At 38.3% G+C, this 18588-nt stretch overlaps 1 protein-coding gene across 49 annotated transcripts in view; it reads left to right on the forward strand.

Annotated features, from left to right (window-relative positions):
• The window catches only part of CHRM2 (cholinergic receptor muscarinic 2), a 688089-nt gene that overhangs the window by 398367 nt on the left and 271134 nt on the right, over window positions 1–18588 (forward strand). For 33 of the 49 annotated variants that reach the window (XM_081533045.1, XM_081533047.1, XM_081533041.1 and 30 more), the window contains one exon: window positions 8490–8547. The exons of the other annotated variants lie outside the window; for them this stretch is intronic. The gene's annotated coding sequence lies outside the window, so the exon portion shown is untranslated. The remainder of the gene's footprint in view (window positions 1–8489; window positions 8548–18588) is intronic. 49 annotated transcript variants of the gene reach the window in all.

Consider the following 18588-nt stretch of genomic DNA (forward strand, 5'->3'; position numbering starts at 1 on the left):
AGGGATTGAACCCAGGTCTCCTGCATCGCAGGCAGATTCTTTACCAACTGAGCTACAGATATTTTCTAGGTTCAGATTCCCATCATTGATTTGTAGAACATCTACCTTTTGACTAAAGGTAAAACTGAGGTGAATCAGGGTACTTTCATAAGCTATAGGTTTAACCTCTTCACTCCTACTGGGGTTTTCTTCCCACCTCCACTCCCACCCTTGCATACACATTGTTCTGGAAATGGGAAAATCTTGCTGCCTTAAAAGTCGGAGCAGCATAGGTAATGACTTTAAAAATGATCACATTTCAGTAGCATTTCAATTGTGTATGAGAATGTCCTCTTCTCTCCTGTATTGATCAGATGACTGAGCCACCAAACCAGTGGGGAGTAAGAATGCCATTTTTTCTTTTCAGGCACCCAACCAGAAAGGAGAAATTCATCTGGTGTGCTCTGAAAAAGTTGGCACATATAAGCCACTGATCTGGCATTAATTTATAGCAAAGGGACTGACTAAATTCCAAGAAAATGAAAATATAATCCTCAGCTCCTGTAGTGTTGTCTAAGTGGTTCCTCTCCTTCCTCTTGGCCTTACTCCACCTTGCCCCTTATGCACTGCAGTACTAAGTTACTTCTATGGAAGTGTGAGTTGACATTGTATGAACATGTTATTTTTACAGAAAAGTTAGTGTGTTTTGTGCTCTAGGTCTCTTCTGATTTACCTGAGCTTTACAACATCAGTGAAACTAATCCATTGCACCTGAAAGTACTTGCTGTTTTTGTAAATGAATTCCTGAGCTCTTTTTTTTTTTAAAGATGTTTATTTATGTTATGTATTTGTGGCATATGGGATCTTAGATCTTATTTGCATCATATGGGCTCTTTAGTTGCTACATGTGAACTCTCAGTTGCAGTGTGTGGGATCTAGTTCCCTGACCAGGGATTGAATCCGTGCCCCCTGCATTGGGAGCACAGACTCTTGGTCAGTGGACCACCAGGAAAGGCCCTCCTGAAATATTTTCCCACTTTTTTTTTTGTCCTTGCACCTGTTTCAGGAAAAAAAAAAATCTTTAAAAATATATTAGCCATTTATTATCTCTCTCATATGCAATTTTCTTCTGTCTCATTAATCCAACACATATATCATAGAGATCTCTGTGTGCCTGGCACTGCTCAGATGCAGGGTATATAGCAGGGATTGTGTAGAATAATTATGGAAGAATAAAGACAATAGAACAATAAACTTCATATTAAGCAAAATATGGCGGTGACCTAAGAGGAAGTGGGGTAGAGCTTGGGCTATGTTAGCTTGGGTGGTAGAAAGGATGTTTGTTTTTGTGAAACTTTGAGCTGAGAATGAAAAGCAGGAGAAGCCGTGGGGATATATTAAACTGGATCACTGTAGACAGAGAAGAAGGCTTTCTCCATCTCGGCACAATTGACATTGGAGGGCAGATAATAAATTGCTATGGGAGTTATTCTGGAACTGTAGGATGTTTAGCAGCATCCCTGGCCTCTACCCAGTAGATGCTGAGAGACTACCCCACCCTGGTTGTTGCAACCAAGATGTCTCTTCAGTTCAGTCACTCAGTCGTGTCTGACTCTTTGCGACCCCATGAATCACAGCATGCCAGGCCTCCCTGTCCATCACCAACTCTGGGAGTTTACCCAAACCTGTGTCCATCGAGTCGATGATGCCATCCAACCATCTCATCCTCTGTCGTCCCCTTCTCCTCCTGCCCCCAATCCTACCCAGCATTAGGGTCTTTTCCAATGAGTCAACTCTTCACATGAGGTGGCCAAAGTATTGGAGTTTCAGCTTCAACATCAGTCCTTCCAATGAACACCCAGGACTGATCTCCTTTAGCATGGACTGATTGGATCTCCTTGCAGTCCAAGGGACTCTCAAGAGTCTTCTCCAACACCACAGTTCAAAAGCATCAATTCTTCGGTGCTCAGCTTTCTTTATAGTCCAACTCTCACATCCATTCATGAGCACTGGAAAAACCATAGCCTTGACTAGAGGGACCTTTGTTGGCAAAGTAATGTCTCTGCTTTTTAATATGCTATCTAGGTTGGTCATAACCTTCCTTCCAAGGAGTAAGCATCTTTTAATTTCATGGCTGCAATCACCATCTGCAGTGATTTTGGAGCCCAGAAAAATAAAATCTGACACTGTTTGCACTATTTCCCCATCTATTTCCCACGAAGTGATGGGACCAGATGCCAAGATCTTAGTTTTCTGAACGTTGAGCTTTAAGCCAACTTTTTCACTCTCCTCTTTCACTTTCATCAAGAGGCTCTTTAGTTCTTCTTCGCTTTCTGCCATAAGGGTGGTGTCATCTGCATATCTGAGGTTATTGATATCTCTAGACATTGCCAAAAGTCCCATCAGAGGCAAACATGCTCCTAGGTAAGATCTACTGGCACAGAGACATCATAATGTGCAAAGGCCCTAAACAACAGCAAGTTAAAGAGGAACATAAAAAGCTAGTTTGTCTGGAAGATACTAATTTAAGATGAGAGTGAGAGGAAAAAAATCTGGATGTAAGCAGAGGCCAAATCACATTGGAACTTTGCAGACTGTGGTAAGGACCTAGGTTTTCACTTTAGGTCCAGGTAGAAGGCACTGGAGGATTAAGTAAGCCAGTTCTAATACAATTTACGTTTTTAACATCACTGTGTCTATTGTATGTAATGCTGCCTCATATTACTAACTTATCTGAGTTAGTAGATCAACTGCCTGAGTTCAAAGCTAAAACTTATTTTAGATTTTTGATAATACTTTTTACTTCCATTTTATGGGTTTAGATCTGTTGGGTGAACATTCTAGGGGCTATTTCACCCAAGAGACTATATAATTAATCTGGCTAGACATCAAGACATGGTGTCTTAGCCATGCAAAAACTTACATAGCCATGCTTAGAAGTTAACACACCTTTTCATTTATTTATTAACATAAACATTAAAATGAGGGGAAAACCTGAATACAGTCATTTTCCAATTACTAAATTACTTGTTAAAAAAAGGAAGAAGATGCAATTACGGGTTGTAATGCTTGTACAATTGGCCTCTTTGTTTCTCAGTTTCAGTTCAGTTTACTGGATCCAGTAGATGTGGAATTTCAAAACCATGCGCTAGACTGCTGAGTAGACATTTCTCGAGAGGTGTCTTAAGATAGCGAAAGAGCCCTCAAATTCACAAGGAAGATAAAAACTGGGTTGAGAGGTGAAATTGTGGTTCTGTGAAGAGTTGCCACCTACTCTCTTAGGTCCACCCTATGAAGAGAGAGGAGGGGTCTACTCCCTTCTGTCCTAAGTTGAGTAACAAGCAGTCTCAAAGAAACCATTCTCTGCAGTTAGAATACTCAGTAAATGTTGTCTGACATGAGTCTGGGTTATCTTAAAGAGAGACACAGTAGCTATTAGCCTGAAGCATTGTGAGAGAGAGAAAGATTTGGAATGACAATGCAAACTGCACTTTCATCAAAGACTATCTTAACCAGTATCTTAAAGAATGCACGAGATTTTCCCATAAATTCTTCCAAAGTCCAGAGTTAAAAGAGTTAGATGACTTGGGGTCCTTTCCAACATTGCTTTTTACAATGCCTGGTATAGTAGTGGGGATTTTAACAGGGAGAATTCTGTGTGGAGTGAATCCAGGAGAAAAACATGAGGCCAAATTGGGAGCAGCTGACTGATTATAAAAAAAGGTATATGTAGTCCAGCTGTCATGGTCCAGTGAAAGGAGGAGGGGGCATTTGAAGGACTAAGGAAAGTACCCAGGAAAGAAAGACTTAAATATCAGGCAGGCTCCATAGCACTAGTTGGTCGCTCACTCTCCTCATCAAGAAAGGCATATACCCTTCTCCCTCAATTCAGTCTAAAGGGATCCAAAGCCCTGATTGCAAGAAAGGGATGAGTAGAACAGAGAAAGGAAGGATCCAGGGGTCAGGCAGTAATGTATGAGTTGGCCAGGTTCAACGCACTGGCAAAACAGAAGACCAAGCTTTCTCATTAGCAGATAGAGACTGTGCACTGTGAGTTAGAATAAACTAATTCATTTTAAAAAGACGGCTAAAAGACAATGTTACATTCTCATTTTATTACATTTAACTCATCATACTTGTTCATCATTCCAGTTACAATATCCAACTCTTAGACTTTCCTCTTTATTCTAGTTTGCCCAGGATTGAGGGAACCATATCTCTTTTGCTAACATAGAATATGTTAGACTACATGCTAGGTTAACATACTAGATTGTTCTGGAGGGCAGCTAAGATCAAGAGAGTTTTTCCTTATACTTCAGAGTATTTGTTTATTTACTAATTCATTTAACACATTTGTTGATTGACCAGTATTTGCCAGGCACTGCTCTTACTAGTTCTGGTTTGCAATGTTAAGCAGTTACCTCACTACAGATGTTAACACACAGTGAAGCAGACTTCCTGGCTCAAGGGCCATATTTCAAGGCCATGGGATGCTCAAGAAGCATTCAAGTGAACATGGTACCTAGAGCTCCATTTTCCAGGAGACAGAGTGGAGAATTATACTAAGATGATGGTTTCCTGTGTTCATTCTTCTAGTCATTGATCCTGTCTCTAAAATGGAGACACGTTTACTTCTGACTTAACTTACAATAAAATAAAATAATAAGTGTTTTCCTTTATTCCCCCTTTTAGTCATTTAAGCATTATATTTCCATTGTTATTTATATACATATATAAAAATCTCTTTTTTAAAATTTATTTTAATTGGAGGCTAATTACTTTACAATGCTATGGTGGTTTTTGCCATACACTGACATGATTCAGCTGTGGGTGTAAATGTATCCCCCCATCCCGAAACCCCCTTCCACCTCCCTCCTCATTCCATCCCTCTGGATTGTCTCAGTGCACCAGCTTTGAGTGCCCTGTTTCATACGTTGAACTTGGACTGGTCATCTGTTTCACGTATGGTAATATACATGTTTCGATGCAGTTCTCTCAAATCATCCCACCCTTGCCTTCTCCCACAGAGTCCAGAAGTCTGTTCTTTATATTTGTGTCTCTTTTGCTCTCTTGCATATAGGGTCATCATTACCATCTTTCTGAATACCATATATATGCTTTAATATGCTGTATTGGTGTTTTTCTTTCTGACTTACTTTACTCCGTCCAACATATACAAGCAGCTCATGCAGCTCAATACCAGAAAAATAAACAACCCAATCAAAAAAGTGGGCCAAACAACTAAACAGATATTTCTCCAAAGAAGACATACAGATGGCTAACAAACACATGAAAAGATGCTCAATGTCACTCATTATTAGAGAAATGCAAATCAAAACCACAGTGAGGTGCTATCTCATGCTGCTCAGAATGGCTGCTATCAACAAGTCTACAAACAAATAAATGCTGGAGAGCATGTGGAGAATAGGGAGTGCTCTTACACTGTTGGTGGGAATGCAAACTAGTACAGCCACTACAGAGAACAGTGTGGAGATTCCTTAAAAAACTGAAAATAGAACTGCCATATGACCCAGCAATCCCACTGCTGGGCATACATACTGAGAAAACCAGAATTGAAAGAGACTTGTGTACCCCAATGTTCATTTCAGCACTGTTTACAATAGCTAGGACATGGAAGCAACCTAGATGTCCATCAGCAGACAAATGGATAAGAAAGTTGTGGTACATATACACAACAGAATATTACTCAGCTATAAAAAAGAACACATTTGAGTCAGTTCCATTGCTCTTTCTTATACATAGGTTCCCCTAGGAACTTTTTCTATAATAGAAAAATAGCATTACACCTATGTGTTTTCTACCCTCTGACTTACTCTAATAGACAGTAAACTTGATAAGAATAGATTTCTGCAATCCACTGTCAATTTTGATTTGCCAGATAAAAGTGGAGCCTGAGTTTTTGTCATTTTCCAATGTTTCCTTGGTGCTTCTGTCATCTGTTCTTAGCAACCAATAGAGAAGAAAGTCTAAGTTGTAAGGTAAGGTCCTGTCCAACCAGGCCCAGGTCTGTGTTTGCAAATTCCCATCACCAACCTCAGCTCAACATTGTGTATTCTGATGAAGATATGAAGTAGGAATCCTGAGTGAATGCATTTTTGAACAGCTCTGTGAAACCTCTGGAACAAGGTTTCTCAATCTTGGTGCTGTTAACATTAGGGACCACAATTCCTTATTGTGGGGATGATGAGGGGGTGTCTTGTCCATTGTGTTTAGAAGTGTTTCTGCCCAGTGGATGCCAGTCACAAACTCCTCACTTCCCAGTTGTGACAATCAAAAATTTCTCCAGATATTGGCAAACATATCCCATGAAACAAAATAATTCCTGGTTGAGAACCACTGCTTTAACTTCTGCACAAACACTTTTCTCTTTATCACGAGATCAAGAGAGGACCTCCATTTAAAATTTTTTTAATTTTTATTTATTTATGGTACACTGGGTCTTCGCTGCTGCACATGGCCTTTCTCTAGTTGCAGTGCAAGAACTTCTCATTGCAGTGGTTTCTCTTGTTGCGGAGCACAGGCTCTACGCATGCAGATTCGGTAGTTGTGACACACAGACTTAGTTGCCCCATGGCGTATGGAATCTTCCTGGACCAGGGATCAAACCCATGTCCTTTGCATCAGCAGGCAGATTCTCAACCATTCTAGCATCAGGGAAGTCTGAGAGGGCCTCTTTAAAGAGAAACATTCTAGAAGGAAAACATAGATAATAGCAAATGTCACAAAACAGTGTGGGTTGAATTATGTCTACTAAAGAAATAAATTGAAGTCCTAACCCATGCTTCTGACTCCTGTGAATATGACCTTGTTTGGAAATAGGGTCTTTGCAGGTGTAATCAAGTTAAGATGGATCATACGGAAGTAGGCTGGGCCCTAGTACAATGGCTGGTCTTCCCAGCTGGCTCAGTGGTAAGGAATCTGCCTGCCAAGCAGGAGACATGGGTTCAATCCCTGGGTCAGAAAGATCCCCTGTAGAAGAAAATGGAAACCCACTCCAGTATTCTTGCCTGGGAAACCCCATGGACAGAAGAGCCTGGTGGGCTACAGTCTATGGAATTGCAGAGTCATACATGACTTAGTGACTAAACAGCAGCAGTAGCAGCTGATACAGTGACTGGGATCCACATAAGTAGGGGGAATTGGAGAGGTGCAGATACAGAGATATAGACACATATAGAGATGAGAATGCCAGGGAAAATTGGAGGCAGATACCAGGGATTGTCAGCAGCCACCAAAAGCTAGGAGAAGGGCATGGAAGATTTCTGCCTCAGATCCTTCAGACCAAGTGTAACTCTGCTATACCTTGATTTTTTAGACTTCTAGCTTTCAGAATGTGAGAAAATACATGTCTGTTGTTCTGAGGCACCCAGTGTATGGTAACTTGTTACAACAGTCCTAGAAAACTAATGTGAATGTTAAACACAGCAAAAAATGTGAATAATAAACATGGACTGTACTAACTTTCCTTTAAATATGCTATGATCAAAGATAAATTATTCTGTAATAAACTTTGTTTTGTAAGATCATAATATACTGTATGAATCATAGGTCAGAAAATCAAGCTGCAATTTAGTAAGCAGAAATAGGTACTCAGAATATAGCAACAGTAGAAATAACACCTCATGTTTAAGTATTTAAAGTGTTTGTAAACTGCTAGATGCTTTAAAAGCAAAACCAAAATATCACTGTTGCTTTTATGCTTTCATTTTGTTTATTACAAAAAATGTACTAGCTATTTATTTATAATTAATTTATTTTTCATTAGAGAATATTTTTATTGTTTTGTTTCTGGGTCCCAGTCAAGTACCTTTATGACAGAACAAATTCTTACATTATCCAAATTTTTATGATGAGTATGTATCACTTTTATAACCAGAAAATAAAATAACTTCTGGTTCAAAAATAAGAGATTATTATCTACTAAGGTACACAGACTGTTTCTATTTGTTTCTCTTTGTAAATGGTGCAAAATAAATGTTAGCCAATCAGTCACTTAATCTCTTTTAATGGTTAAAAATGTAGCAGGAATAAAAGAAGGATGATATAAGAAAAACATTTTAAGTGCTTTTATATTTTGTTTAGTGTTGTATTTAAATTCATGAGCATATAGAAGGGGGGAAATATGAACAAGACTGGCTATAACAGAAAATATTGAAGTGAATGCTCAGTGAATATGAAAAGCTTCTTTTTAAGACTGTGAAAAAAGGCCACAAATATTTATGTTTCAAAGTCAAAGACATTTAGAATATTATATTCACAAAAACTGAATTTAGTTTATAGTTTTGGATTTTCAAAGCCAGGACAGAAGAGGAAGGTGATTCCCGTTTCAGTGGTTTGCCTATATTTAAAATGGGATCTTACCAGGTTTTTATATTCAGGTTTTTGTAGGGGTCATAACCTGAGCCAGAGAGAAATGGAAATGATTAAACCATCTGAGAGCATCACTTGCTAGTTTAGTAATGGCTTGAATATATTTGTCTTCTTTGCAGACTCAACACAGTGTAGCACCTCCTCCTGAACTCCTACAACGTTTGGTGGCATTTCACGGTATTGTTTTTCTTCTTACCACACTCACCATTCCTTCCCTCTTTTTCAGTAGAAACACCTACTCTTCCTACCCCTTTAAATGCCTCAGTCATCTGTGTATGTCCCTCTTCTTTAAATTCCCATAGGCTGATTCAGGGTGTCACATTCCTCACTCCATGCCCCCAGGGTAGCATAGTGAAGCATGATGGTGCCTGCAGAGGAGGGTGGGTAGGGACCAAAACATGATCCATCTGCTGAGCATACCCCTCAGTGCAGCCCCTTGTGTCTGCTGGAGGGTGGAGTGCCTCTTTCTTCCCATAAAGAAAATATTCATTTCCCAAGGCATGTGCCTATGGGCTGAATCTACCTAGAAAGTGTACTTTTATTCTTTTTTCAAAAAATTAATTTCCCCAGAGTAAGTGCATTTTTATAATTTACCCAAAGATGTCAGATAAGAATAGAACTTAAATGTTCTCACACACAAAAAGGATAAATATGTGAGGTAATGTATATGTCATTTAACTAGATGGGAGGGATTTTTTCAAAATGTAAATGGAATTATCGTGATGCACAGTTTAAATATCTGACAGTGTTATTTGTCAATTAAGGACACCTTCCTCTCACCTTGGGCTTCCCCTGTGGCTCAGCTGGTAAAGAATCTGCCTGCAATGTGGGAGACCTGGGTTCGATCCCAGGGTTGGGAAGATCCCCTGGAGAAGGGAAAGGCTACCCACTGCAGTATCTTGACCTGGAGAAGTCCATGGACTGTATAGCCCATGGGGCCACAGAGAGCCAGACATGAGTGCACAACTTTCACTTTCAATTTCATTCTTGAAGAAAACTAGAGACAAAGGATCACTCTAAATATTTCAGACCTAAATGTTTCTAAATTGTTGGAAAGGAGAAGGAACTGAAGGGAGAAGGAAATGGAAGTAAATTCAGGAAGGCGCTGCAATTCCTTAGGGGGCAAAGTAAAGTGTCATTCCCCAGACCATAAGGGGGACGCTGCAGCTAATGCAGCCACAGATTGAGAAGCATGCAGCCCCTCCAACACTGCTGACTCGCTGCTGATAGCTCAGCAACTGCCAGAGCCAGAAGCAGGAAAAAAATTCCTTTTCTCTTTCTTCTGACTTCCAGTCAGCTGCCATCGACTCCCATTGGCAGAATTTGATCAAAACCCAGTTAGCAAAGGAGTCCAAAAAATAACTTGGAAACTTCCAATCCTTGACAGAGTGGAGGAGAAAATAAAAAGGCATGTGTATGGCTGAGAGACAGAAGTAAACTAACCAACACTGCCAAGAACAGACTGTAGCAGAAAAGATGGGAAAACAATTCTAATTCATTTGCCCCATAAGCCACTGCTACTGCTGCTGCTAAGTCGCTTCAGTCGTGTCCGACTCTGTGTGACCCCATAGACGGCAGCCCACCAGGCTCCGCCATCCCTGGGATTCTCCAGGCAAGAATACTGGAGTGGGTTGCCATTTCCTTCTCCAGTGCATGAACAGGAAAAGTGAAGAGAAGTCGCTCAGTCATGTCTGACTCTTAGCGACCACATGGACTACAGCCTACCAGGCTCCTCCGTCCATGGGATTTTCCAGGCAAGAGTACTGTGCAGCTTGAATAGTCTTCCAGCTTCTTGGAATAGATCTAAGATTTGCAAATGGTACTATACTTTGGATTGCCTAAGATCTTTTAACAAGTACCCAAACCTGTTTTTCACTCCTTGGATATTCTGGTTTAATTGATGAGGGGTGCAAACTGAACATTAAGATTTGTGAAACCTCCCAGGTGAATCTCATGTTCAACACATTTGCTGGGAGTGGCTGACATGGTGTCAGGTGGCAGGACACAATAGTAACAGTAATGTGTCCATGAAAAATTCACTTGAATAAGGAAGTTGTGGTATGTGTATACAATGTAATATTATTCAGCTATAAAAAAGAACACATTTGAATTAATTCTAATGAGGTGAATGAAACTGGAGCCTATTACACAAAGTGAAGTAAGTCAGAAAGAGAAATACCAGTACAGTGTATAAATGCATATATATGGACTTTTGAAAGATGGTAACAACGATCCTATATGCAAGGCAACAAAAGAGACACAGATGTAAAGAACAGACTTTTGGACTATGTGGGAGAAGGCGAGAGTGGGATGACTTGACAGAATAGCATTAAAACATGTGTATTACCATATGTAAAGTAGATGACCAGTGCAAGTTCCATGCACGAAGCAGGGCACTCAAAGCCAGTGCTCTGGGACAACCCAGAGGGATGGGGTGGGGAAAGAGGTGGGAAGGGGATTCAGGATGGGGGGACACATGTGCATCCGTGGGTGATTCATATCAATGTATGGCAAAACCCACCAAATATTGTAAAGAAATTATCCTCCAATTAAAATACACTATTTAATTTAAAAACAAATTCACCTGGGACTCAAAACACTTTGCAGAGGACTGTTGTCAAACATGAAGAAGGCAAGAAAATGCAGCAGGGTCAAGATACCTTGAAATATGGACAATACTGATATATGAAAGTGAAACTCATTCAAACAGGTTACATGATTATTTACATCACCTTAGACTTCTTTATAGTACCAAACTTTCAAGATAGGATTGTGTGTGTGTGTGTGTGTAAATGTTAGTTTTGTATACGTATAATGTGATTAGCATTACAGTAAGTGAATTAGCACAGCATCTTCAGGAAAATATCAGTTGTGCCTTTGAAGGGCAGTATAAATGAAATACAACAAAAAGAAGTGCTGTAGAGCAAGGGAGAATGAGCACTGAACTTTGAGACAGACAGCATATTAAAAAGCACAGACATTACTTTGCCAACAAAGGTCCGTCTAGTTAAAGCTATGGTTTTTCCAGTAGTCATGTATGGATGTGAGAGTTGGACCAAAAAGAAAGCTGAGCGCCCAAAGAATTGATGCTTTTGAACTGTGGTGTTGGAGAAGACTCTTAAGAGTCCCTTGGACTGCAAGGAAATCCAACCAGTCCATCCTAAAGGAAATCAGTCCTGAATATTCATTGGAAGGACTGATGTTGAAGCTGAAACTCCAATACTTTGGCCACCAGAATCAAAGAACTGACTCATTTGAAAAGACCCTGATGCCGGGAAAGATTGAAAGCAGGAGGAGAAGGGGTCGACAGAGGATGAGATGGTTGCATGGCAACACTGACTCAATGGACATGAGTGTGAGTAAAGTCCAAGAGTTGGTGATGGACAGGAAAGCCTGGAGTGCTTCAGTCCATGGGGTCACAAAGAGTTAGACACGACTGAGCGACTGAACTGAACTGAACTGAGAATACTGAGTTATGGTCTATGGTTTGCCTGATGTATAAGAACACCTCCAGCCCAGGTATTCTGACTTATTTTATCATTTCTATTATTTCTTTATCATAAGATGCTTTGAGTAGTTTTTACGCTTTTATTCTGCTGAAGTCCTTTCCAGGAAGGACTTGTTCATTTATAGGTGAAGACTCTGAAGCACCCATATAATCTCTTCTGAACTGGTTAACCTAAAATTACAAAGCAAATACATGATCAACTATAGGGATTCTCTCCCTACTGTGCATGTACAGAAAAATAAATGAATCTTCTCTTTTGGTGATGGAGAGTTGGAGCAGTGAATTAGATTTTGCTTGCATTTTTGCACTAAGAAAAAAAGTTACAATTAAGTTACAATTGCACATCATTGGCAAAGGCACCCAGAAGTGGCACTCTGTCAGGTAGTTCTGGGTAACTGGACTAATGAAATCAATAACTCCTTTCAGTGCTCTTCCCTGGAATAAGTTGCTAAGTATGGTTCAGTCAAAAGCTGCTACACAAAGGATAATGGCAAATGAATTCCTAGTCTACTCTTTGGGAGGATTATACACTCAACAGGATGTACTAATATTATTTAGATATAAATGTTAAAATATGTCTTATAATTTACATTGAATTTATTTCTTTAGTGAGTAAGAAAATAATAAAGGCATAGAGAAAATAAAACTTTCAGCAATATATTTACTTATCCTATGTGATGGTTAATTTTATGTGTTAACTTGACTGGATAAATGGATGCCCAGGTTTAACATTATTTCTTTGTGTATCTGTGTGAGTTTAGCATTTGAATTATTTGTGGAATCAGTAGAGTGTGGGTGGGCATCCCACAATCCCTTGAAGCCCTTAATCGAACAATAGGTGGAGGAAGGAGAAATTTGCCACTTTCTTCTGCCTCAGTGTGGAGCTGGCACATTTCATCCGTTTTTTCCTACCTTCAGACTGGTGTTTACACTATCAGCTCCACTAGTTCTCAGGCCTTCAGATTCCTCAAAGTAAATTATACCACAGACTTTCTAGGTCTCTGGCTTGCAGACTTGCACATGAAAGCAGCCTCCATAATTATGTGAGTTAATTCTTCATGGGAAATCAATCTTCCTCTTTAGCTAGAACTCCTATTGATTCTGCTTCTATGGAGAACTCTAATATACACTGAGATGGGCTTTTTTTCCTTAAGATACACCATGCTTTTATCTCTAATACTAAAAATAATACTGTGATCCTTAAATAACAGACTGGGACCCTGCAACATGCTGGGTATATCATTAACCCGTGCCACACAAGCAAGCCACATGAATTCAAAGGATGTTTTAACTTTCAATGTTAGAATCAATCATTGATGTTGTTCAGTCACAAAGTCATGTCTGACTCTTTGCAACCCCATGTACTGCAGCAAGGCAGCCTCCTCTGTCCTTCACTGTCTCCTGGAGCTTGCTCAAGTTCATGTCCATTGAGTTGATGATGCTATCTAACCATCCCATCCTCTATCACCCCCTTCTCCTCCTGCTCTCAACCTTTCCCAGCATCAGGGTCCTTTCTAATGAGTCAGCTTTTCACAGTAGATGGCCAAAGAATTGGAGCTTCAGCTTCAGCTTCAGTATCAGTCCTTCCAGTGAATGTTCAGGGTTGATTTCCTTTCAGATTGACTGATTTGATCTCTTTGCTATCCAAGGGACTCTCAAGAGTCTTCTCCAACACCACAGTTCAAAAGCATAAATTCTTCAGCGCTCAGCCTTCTTTATGGTCCAACTCTCACTTCCATACATGACAGCTGGAAAAACCACAACTTTGACTATACAGACCTTAGGTCAGCAAAGTGGTGTCTGCTTTTTAATATGTTGTCTGGGTTTGTCATAGCTTCCCTCCCAAGGAGCGAGCATCTTTTAATTTCATGGCTGCACTCACCATCTGCACTGATTTTGGTGTTTCCATTCTTTTCCCCATCTATTTGCCGTGAAGTGATGGGACCGGGTGCCATGATTTTCATTTTTTGATTGTTGAGTTTTAAGCCAGATTTTTCACTCTGCTCTTTCAGTGTCATCAAGAGGCTCTTTAGTTCTTCTTCACTTTCTGCCATTAGAGTGGTACCATCTGCCTATCTGAGGTTATTGATATTTCTCCTGGCGATTTTGATTCCAGTTTGTGCTTAATCTAACTGGCCATTCATTAAGAGATAGTTTTATCCTCATATTTCTTTAAATTTGGTTGAGCATCTTAACTTTGAAGTGCAAGAGCCTTCACCTGGGAAATTAGGTTTGTATTCACTGCCCATTTCTTCACCTTAGTATGTTAAAAAGATGTAGATCCAGAGAATATGGTTTGAACAAATTTAAGATATTTACTGTTTCTTTCATCACCAAATTATGATTAAAAAATCTAATTTTGACTCCAAACCAATGTCTGTGACTAAAACTCTGTGTGGATTGGTATTATGAAAGAAAACTGTTGCCTGCTAAATAAAAGATGTTGCAGACTCCAAGCCACTAAAGGCTCCCCTGTGGTGAGCCATCCTTAAGGGAAAGAATAGGTTACTAATCCCGGATAACTGAGGTGCATATCAGAGGAAGAATTTCAGTAAACCCAGACTCTTGCATCTTCCGGTATAAAGATATCTCATTAACTTGAGATATTTGGGTTTCTTTAATTAACAGTAATCTTTTGATGATCCCACTATCTGGTCTGTGTTGCAAAAACTCCTCCATCTCCTCCCTTAACTCTTTGAAGCAGTCCTTCAGGTTTCTCTGAGAGGTTGTGCCCTGGGCTTATGCCCTCAGTTTTGTCTGCAAAACAAAACATAATTCTCAAATTTAGGTTGTGTACTTTTTTTTTTTCATAGTCAACATCTTCTTTTCACACAGAAAGACCCTTTCTTGGAAGACATATTGATAACTCTCCTTTACTACTGGCATTAATGCCTCATTTTCTAGATAAGTTATGACACACAGAATACATGTGAAATAAATGAAATATCTCTTTCCAAGCAGTTGCAGTTTTTAGTAGCATATCAAACAAATACTAACCAGGACCATCCCCTTGATATAGGTACCACATATGTTCTAAGGGCATAGTCATATTCTATACCTCAAGGGTTTTGTACAGTTATAAACAAAACTATCTGATGGAGTGATATTGTAATGTTAATTGTTCTTCTGTGATGTACATCATCAGTTCCATTATGTGATAACCAAAAACATAACTTCATGAGAGAATTTTTACAATAACTTATTCAGTTTTCTCTTTGAACAGAATATTAGTTCTTAATATTCTACCTGATTTTGCAAATATTTGGTTATACTGTGATTTATACGTAAGTCTCAGGACTAAAATTTTTGAATGATAGAACTATAGTTTTAGTTTCATTTCTCTTTTTATCTTTAAAATTAATTACTTTTTTTTTTACTGGATTATATTTTTCTACTAATTCAGTAAAAATAAACCTCTAGGTTGTCCCTTTTTCTTTTTTACTTTTAATTATGGAGACTTCACTAGCTCTATGTCAGTGTTATTCAACTGACTCTCCACTCTAATAATATACAATGTTCAGATATTTACTACCAGATATTTTATTGTAATTTTATGATATAGGTGCTTATACAAATATTCACATTTGTACACTTGTTGCTATAACAACAAATTTAATTTTTCATGTCAGACTCATGCTTGATGTAATTTGTATTTGTATTTATTATTTATAGGTTGTCCACAAAGGAGAAATGAATTTTACTCATGAATCATTCTAAGATAATTTTATGTGGAATTGTGTGTGTGTGTTTTCAAAAAATGATCACTGTATGCTTTGAAGGCTCATACCAGGAGAGAGTGCAGATAAAGTTAAGAATGGAGTCAAGATAAGACAGTGGTTTATTTGTTGTGTTGTTTTCATCCTGGCCTCAGTAAGAGATAATTGTCTATTGATTAGTGAATATTCAGAGCTGAGTGTTTGGTAGCTTTGCACTTCCTGAACACTATATAGAAAAAATAAAGCAGCCTATGATGAAAATTAATAGATTGTAACTGTCTGCAGGCTTCAAATCTTCTAAAATGACTCTTGAGAGAAATAACTCCCTAACTCCTTAATCCTACTAAACTTCTTCCTCAATTGTTAGATACTTGCTTATATTTTGGTTCCTCAGATATAACCAGTTTTGTTTCAAATGCTTTTGATCAAGGAAATGTAGAACATTCCAGGGCATGCTAATTATTTTTTTAAGGGAAGAAGATAATTTTTCCCCCTGAATTCTAGAAAGGATAACTTTTCATAATACTAAATTCAGTTTAGTATTTCATAGCTCTTTGATTCAAGGTTATTAGCATGTGCTAGAGAATTATATTGGACAGACTTTTTCGGGTATGCTAGAACCATTGGAGATCATGTTTATGTATATATTTACATATCTTTTCAATTTCCAAGTCCTCGAAGCACTCCTTTTTATGTTCTTTCTTTATTAAAAACATCTGGGTTAAAATATGAAAACAACAAAGCATACATATCAATAAATAAATTCCACAATAAACTATGGAGAGAACATCAGTTGAGAGACTTCATTCTCATTATTTTATCATCAATATGATAATTTTTGTTGTATTTTGTATATTATAAATGTATTTACACATTTTAAATTAATACTTAAAATGTATTATATACAACTTAAACTAATATTAACACTATTATTTACTAAAGATCCACACTGCATAACTTCTTCCATCAAGTTTCTTCAGTTTTAACAGTGATACAGCATCTTGTCAGATAATTCCTTAACTGCAAGGAACAAAAACCCACTCAAGGTACCTTAAGCATGGAGGGCATTCTATATTAAAGAACTATTAGCAACTAATTAGACTTAACTCTATAGTCAGACTTACCAGACATGAAAAATCAACAAGTAAATATATAAACTTCCTAGCCACGTTCTCTGCAAATGCCTGGTCTCCTGTATCACTTCTGTCCTCTGTACCAACAGTGATACTGCAAGCCTCATCAGGGCACACGGGACAAAATGGCCACGATACCCCCAAAGTCTGTATCCCCAAGAAGTGCCTTTCATAATCCCCACAGTCTGATTCTTGGTTTCTTTGTCTGTAATTTAAATTTTCACAAAGAGGATGTTATTGGACCCATACCTTTTCTAAAAAGTTAAACACGTGTAATCACATAGTACAAACACAGCTGTAGGACTCTCTTCAGCTGAGGTCAATGCTGGGTTTTCGGAAAGGAAAATTAATCCAGATGGAAAAGGTAAAAGTGAATCTATCCTTAAGGACAAAGCTGATAATTTTTATTATGGGATACTTTTGTGAAATTAGAAAAGGCAGTTATTCCTCTCATAAACACTGTCTAGAATGTTTTGTTTCACTCTGTTACTTTGCATATGATTTCAAATGTTAAAGGTTCCTTTGAGTTAACAAGGAGAAATTTGTTTCTGAGGGAAGACTCAACCTTACAAACACATTTAAATTAGTTATGGAAATAATTGAAATGGGGGGGAAAGGTGGGAATACACAGAATCAAGATAACAGAAGTGGAATAAAATCTACTTTTGAAGAATTGAGCCCCATGGAGAAATCCAGGCCTGGGTGGTTATCTATCTATAATCATGACATATCTATATATCTATCTATAAACACTAATGCCACTAATTACCACAGCATTTATTCTAGTGTTCTCACTAGAATAAACTTTTTCTGTGACTGTGAGAAAGTTGGCTTTCATTGTCTACAATATATTTATGTGTTTACTCAGTCCTACAATACAAATTGTTTCACAATTTGTTAAATCATATTTTTGTAAAAATCAAATGTACTAAATATTTCTTAGACAGTTTTTCTTCAGCATGGGAGAAGCATATATGATAATATTTTGTACTACTTTTGCAACTTTGTGTATGTCTGAAATTAGGTCAAAATGTAAAGGTAAAAAAAAGTTAAAAATTTTAAATCTGCCAATCATTTTTTAAAAATGATGCTTGAATTTAATGTTTTGTTTAGGAAGCCTTGTGCTAACACCCTGTTCCCATTCAAACTTATAAAATGTTGTCTGATACTTAATTCTAGGTGTTTTAACACTTTGATTTTTATATCTACATCTTTAACTTATGTGCAATTTTTATTTACATATTATATAAGGTAAAGATTGAGTATGTTTTCCTTTGATGTGTAGACAGTCATTGTCCCCAACCATTTCTATAAAAGTCCATTATTTCCTGTCAAAAAACAAAACAAAACAAAAAGCCTTTGTGACATGTCAAATGACTATAGTGTATGCATGTGTCTGTTTCTTGCCCTTCTATTTTCTTCCTGATTCAGTTGCTTACTGAAATATTGGTATCACTATGTTTAACCATCTTTTATCTACATCTGATGGGACAAGTCTGGTTCTCTGGAAAAAGACTCTGAGGAAGTATGTAGGAAGTTTATTAGTGAGTGCTCTGGTAATTAGCATCTGTGGGGAGGAGACTGGTGCAGGAATGGACTGAGGGAGAAAATGGACTTGAAATGTCACATTAAGCCACTGTTGACCCCATAGGGAGCTCTGAAGAAAGGATAGTCCCCCAGAAATGTACAGAATTAAAATGAGAGGGCTGAACGATTGTACTCCTGCATCAGCTAGTAATTGGATGCAGGCTACCTGTTCGAAGGAACACAAATCCTGGGTGAAGTGATTTCTTTGGCCAAGAGACATTCCTAGAGAGGACAGGCTACTGGAGCCTAGCAGAACTTGTAGCAGCAGGAGGAA

Source organism: Giraffa tippelskirchi, chromosome 10 (genome assembly GCF_054371585.1).
Source record: "Giraffa tippelskirchi isolate mGirTip1 chromosome 10, T2T-mGirTip1v1.2.pri, whole genome shotgun sequence".
Taxonomy (NCBI): domain Eukaryota; kingdom Metazoa; phylum Chordata; class Mammalia; order Artiodactyla; family Giraffidae; genus Giraffa; species Giraffa tippelskirchi.